At 40.7% G+C, this 5,957-nt stretch overlaps 1 long non-coding RNA gene across 1 annotated transcript; it reads right to left on the bottom strand.

Annotated features, from left to right (window-relative positions):
• Positions 1-259: 259 nt before the first annotated feature.
• LOC139434400 (uncharacterized) lies at positions 260-1,525 on the bottom strand. Its single transcript, XR_011643748.1, has 3 exons — positions 1,460-1,525; positions 994-1,377; positions 260-379 (listed from the first exon to the last, which is right to left on the bottom strand). It is a non-coding gene; the product is annotated as an uncharacterized lncRNA (long non-coding RNA).
• Positions 1,526-5,957: the final 4,432 nt, after the last annotated feature.

Raw genomic sequence — 5,957 nt, 5'->3', positions numbered from 1 at the left:
TGTCGGTGCCTTTTCCTCCGTGTTGTCCTGGTTTGCTGTGCTGCCTCCTAGTCGCCACCATGGTTTGCTGTGCTGCCTGGGGATGCTCCAATCGCTCAGAGAAAGGAGTACGAATGTACGGCTTCCCCACTGACACAGAGCGGAGGAAGCAGGAGCAATTTCACGACCAACAGCAAAAAAATATGTGATTTATATACAAACACTGCATTTGCACTTTTTCACAAAACGAAAACCACACCATTGGGAAAGCTTAATGTTTTGTTTAATACAAAAAAAAACAGGGAAAGGCTTGAAAAACACAGAGTTGAGACTCAGGGTGCAGGGTGAGGGTCTCAGTGCAGGTATTCAGGCTCCATTGAATCCCCCTCTGGTTCTTGTGCTGAAAGAGGGAGTAACAGACAGGAGAAAGGGTTATACACACCTATATAGCACACCTATTGGATGGGAAATGCCTTGGGGAGATAAGGTGTGGTCTCTGTTCCCAACTGAAGTTATGGAACTTTATTATTTGTGAGTTTAACAAAGTATGACAAATGGCATCAGTAACAGATGTGATATGAATTTCTATAAAGTTGTCTCACATTCCTGGTCATATTTTATATACAGTATGTAATGAGTATAACATGTCCAGTAAGTATAAAGTGTTTCCTAATACTGTGTATTCAACCACTATGGAATATGTATGTGGGCAGACAAAACTGAGTTGTTCTGTGTGTGAAGTAACCTCAAGTCACTCGTTTGTCAAGACAAAAAAGGGCAAGACTAGGCTGAGAGCAGAGGCTATACCCACCATCTTCGTGCATCGCCCTGTGGTCAAAAAGAGAAGGGCCCCTGTATCTACAAAGCCCATAGCTCATGATCACAGCGATAGTGTGAAAGGTGACACAGGTATAATAAGTATGAACTCTTAGTAACAAAAGTAATATTACTTATTTTTAAGTGGTATAATATTTTAAATGTTCGAACATTTACAGTGCCATGTCTTCTACTTACATTAGTCTCAAAGATTGAGGGAAGAAGGGAAGGGATCACTGCCCTCCACCTGCCAGCACCCAGCCAGAGGAGCGCAAACAACAAAAACAAGCAAGGTGTCCCGTCATGTACCTGGAAGTTTGGGTTGGCAAAATGGAGTAAGAGAGGGACTTGAAAAACCTTGGTGGCTCTCTACTCATGTTGTTACAGTTGTCTTGGTTACAGCTCTCAAGTTTTTTTTGGTGCCATTTCCACATCTTTAGAAAATATGAAAAAATTGAAGTGAAATCAACCTCTTCTCTGGAGAACAAACTTTGATTTCTCTGTCTTGTGAGTTTGCAGTCTTGCAGTTTTGCTCCTCCACCTGTAACATCACTGCCCCTCCACCTGCCATACAGTAGGTTACTAACAATATTACTTATATAATACAGTGATAGAATACATGTTTAGTATGCTTACTTATATAAAACAGTAGTATTAAACTTACCTTGTGTTTTCACTCTCACTTAAGTCCCTCTCCCTTTGCCATCAATCCAAAATCAGCTGAGCTGCAACATTATACAGACAGGTAATAATCAACATAATCACAAGGACACAATATGCCTCTGCTAAAAACACTCACTCTTACACGCACCAAAGTTATATTTATCCAATATTTAACTCCCTCCACCCCCGCATACAATCCCGTTTAGAAGCCCCTCTTCTCTAATTCAACAACGTTGGACGAAATGACATTAAGAGAACTGAATGTACAATTAAAAGGCTGTTCAACGTGTGTTGCTAACTTGCTTCGGTATCCTAGCTTGATCCGTTATCTGTAAACGTTCCCTAAATCTACTAATTTAGGGATAATCCACTGACATCCTTTAATACACATGTTAATTTGAATCAGATGTACTGATAATATCCGCAATATAAATCTTTAAACTTTTTCTTACCTTTAAAAGTCCGTCACGAACGGTCTATTATGCTGCAACTCCACAGCTCTGCCAGCCTTGGCGCTAACTTCCGGGGAACGATTGAGAGGCTCCACGATCCGCCATTGCTGTAAAAAAGTGGTCCATTGGAGTGAACGGAGATGTCGTAACTCTTCTATTATACGGCTCTGCGCTGGGGTATTGCTCTCATGTCAAGAAGCATCAGATCATTGCATGCACTGCCTCGTCCAATCAGTGAGCGATACACAGTAAGGGGGCGGGGTGAGTATCTGAGGATTTCATCGGAGGATGGTCTGGTGGTTCCTCGGTTATCGCTCCTCCATGATCGCTCCTCGCTCCTCCGGCAGAAATAAGAGCCATGGGACGGTACTCAAGATGGCGCAGGCAAATCAACTTCCGGTGAGACCGAGGAGCGAGGAAATGAAAATAGTCGACCTGAGAAGCAGCCCATGAAAAGGCGCTCGCGCGGGACCGTAGCAGGATGTGACGCATATTTTAGTTGACCTAATTAAAACCGTTTTGTTTTTTATTTATGTGTCACAGTATCACCTCAAAATACAAGATACGAAACATTTTCAACCATGCAACAAAATATAAATAGTCCTACAAATACTTTTATTTTATTTCCTTCTTATTTCTGTCTAAGCTCAAGGGAGCCAGAGCAGAGGGCTTAAAGGGCCGCATGCGACGCGTGGGCCGCGGGTTGCCAACTCCTGGGCTAAGCTAACCTGTAGCTGCTCCCTCCACACTCAAAACAACTTCATATAGACATAAATAAAGCAGCTGTATTCGCCACACAGGAAACACACATTTAAAACGGTTTTGCCTGCCGTTTTTGTGTACACAAGCATTCATCAATGGTTCGGGAAGTGGCGCTGTATCTTAATAATATAAAGGCTTGTATTTGCGTGCATTTCCTGTTCGGAAAGAGGCAATGTACTGAGAGTGGAGGTGTCCTGACATTAGCGCCTGCAGGCAGGCTCCATGGACCTGTCAGCTCCGGACTGCGCAAAATGCGTACATGAAGCACTACGTCATGAACGCAAGAAATCTACCCTCGTGGGGGCGCACTCATGTGATTGGCTTAGAATTGAGGAGACATCTGATTGGCTATAGATAGAAAAATTACAAGTACGAATCGGCTGACCGTCAGGGGAGTCTCAAAAAACCCACACACGAATGCACAGCGATCCGTGCACAGAAAGCGGTTTGTGTTTGCAGGTTCAGGGGATTTAAACGGTAAACAAATATGTGTGGATCAAAAATACATATATATAAAACCTTTTTCTGTATTTGGATTGTATTTACATGTATATGAAACGGAACACATTTGTGTGTGCATTGAAAAACACAAGTGTGGATCCGGAAAAAAAAAATACAAGTGTGAATCCTTTCTGTGTGCATGTGTGTATTATGAGACTGTTCTGAGCCCATACTTTAAAAGCTTCAAAAATGTATTTATCGTGTGATTTTGGAAATAAAAGTTTCATATTCTGAAAGCCAAGACTTTGTTTATTTCAAATTAAACAAAACACCCGAACCCCGAAAAACTATTTTTTTACGCAAATCCACGTTTATTTTGAAATGAGCCGTTGCGACTTCCGACTGATTTCGATAGAGAAGCAAAGTCCCTCCCTTTCCGGGGGAGCTCCATTGGACCTTATTTCTGAAAAATTATGTATTGAAGTCAATGGGGAGAGAAAGATTATCTTTCGATTCCGTTTGAATTGTGCCACGAATTGCATTATGTCAATTTAAAGTGGATCTATCGTGCTATATTTGAACAATATATTGTAGGGCCATACCTATATAAAGTATATAAATATAGTTATTTTTTCAAAATACCAAACAGATCCTGCATTTTAGCCATGTCTCATTTCGCTCTATTTGCTCTTTCCAGCCCTGTTTTTGCAGGGGCTGATTCTGTGATGTAACTTTAATGCAAATGAGCTGCAGCTGACCACGCCCCCTTGCAGGAGAGGGGAGTGTGTTCTGAGATCAGCTGCTGGGCTGTCAGAAGAGGGGGAGAAAAAGAGATCTCCGTCCTCCGTGTTGTATTCTTATACGATTATATAGAGTCATTATTCATTTGTTTTAAAGCTCAATAAATAACAAAGAAGACCTTTGATTATTTGACATAAATAAATAGACGGAGATAGAGATCGGATTGGAGTGAGATTTGAAAAAAAGCATGTTAGCTTCAGAGTTTTGGTTTGCAGAATGGAAGGCAGAGACTTTTAGCCCCTCTGTCAAAGTATGGGACTCCATTGCAGTGAGCGGGCTAACTTTCTCATATAAGCCTTGGCCTGGAGCCATGAACTCAAATATTTCAGTCACATTCGCTGAAGCTGAAGAAAAAAAAGCCTTATTACTTATGATCAAAGGGTGGTGTTTTCTGAAGGAGACATGAAGCGTCTACTAGAAGATGCATTACGAGTCAAAGGCGGGTCATTTTAAGTGAAAAGACAGACATCCAGAAACAGGCGGGATTCATTTTCTGCTCACTTCCTTTGAAGGCTGTTTACATAAACATACATGAAAACTAAATATGAGTATTAAAAATGAAGTGATAAATGTATTTTTCAAAGTAAAGTCACATGACCCTGTAAAATGCAAAGAAAAAGCCTGCTTGACCTTTATCTATAAAAAAAATTCAGTATATTAGAGATACAAAATAAATGTGTGTGTATATGTGTATGTGTGTACAGTATATGTGTATATGTGTATATCAGGGTTTCCGCTAGGATTTTTTCTCGACGGTCAAATGTCCGGGCAGATTTTATTTTACCGGACAAATTTGAAACTTACCGGTCATATTTCAATAATAATAATAATAGTTGTGTAGCAGAGTTTCCGTTAGCAGGTAATTACCGGACTATGAGCAGATATGCTGATGTTTAAAACTCAGTTCACGGGGCTCATTTTTATATTGCTTCAGTTTATAATCGTAACAGATCGAAAAAAATTCAGATTAATTTTTCAATAAATGATTCCACAAACAACAAACAACATAATTATTACATTCAAACAAACTACTTGTAGTAGATAACGTACATTATTCAGAAGTTTACATCAACTTTGAATAATAACACGGGAGAAACGGAGCCTCTCTTTTCCCCTCTCCCTCCCTCTCTCTCACAGCAGTCAGTTTCTTAAGCAGCTCCTGCAGCGCACTAAACAGAGGGCGGGGCTTCAGGTGATTCTGCAGAGCTGCGTGTCTCGGTCAGACTCAGCAGCTGATCTGATCTCTCTCTCGCTCCGGTTACACTTCACTCGCGTTCATGTCCATATCGATCAGATCCAGCTCTCCTGATCGGCCTTTATAGAGAGCACCGATCAAACTATTAAGAGGGAATATCGGCCGATAATGACCGGCGGCCGATCTATCGGAGCCTCCCTAATTATTACCAGACATTTTGACCGTCAGGTTTTGAATTTACCGGTTTTTTATAAATTTTACCAGCTAAAAACCGGTAATTACCGGCTAACGGAAACCCTGGTGTATATGTGTCTGTGTCAGAGAGTATAGATGTGAGTAATATGTGGGGCGGAAATAATATATCAAAATAAAATAAAACATTAATTATAGCAATAATGATGAAATAAGCGAGGCCAAGGCTGAAAAGCAAGATTGGAGCATCAAAGCACTCAAGCCAGCTGCGTAAGACCAGGCTGTGTTACCATTATTGTAATTATGTTTAATTTCATTACGATTAGTACAGAGCCCTGTTTCTCTAATACTTCACATTACTCAATTATGCCTTAGATTTTGCCCTGATTTGGGCTAACCCAGACCCTTAAAGGTCCCCTATTATACTGTTTTTCATCAATATATTATAGATCTCAGATATATTCAAAACATGTCTCTGAAGTGTTTGGCTCGAAATACCAAATAGATCGTTCATTGTAGCATCCCATAATCCCCTCTCTTTCAGCCCTGTTTCAAAAGTGCTGATTCTCTGTCTGTTACTTTAGATGAAAATAAGGAGCCACTCCCCACGCCCCTCTGAGAGATATTTGGTTAAAAAGAACACGATGGTGCTCTCG

The sequence above is a fragment of the Pseudochaenichthys georgianus genome, chromosome 9 (genome assembly GCF_902827115.2).
Source record: "Pseudochaenichthys georgianus chromosome 9, fPseGeo1.2, whole genome shotgun sequence".
In the NCBI taxonomy this organism is placed as follows: Eukaryota; Metazoa; Chordata; class Actinopteri; order Perciformes; family Channichthyidae; genus Pseudochaenichthys; species Pseudochaenichthys georgianus.
The sequence above is the reverse complement of the archived record's forward strand: the minus strand, read 5'-3'. Positions and strand labels throughout refer to the sequence as shown.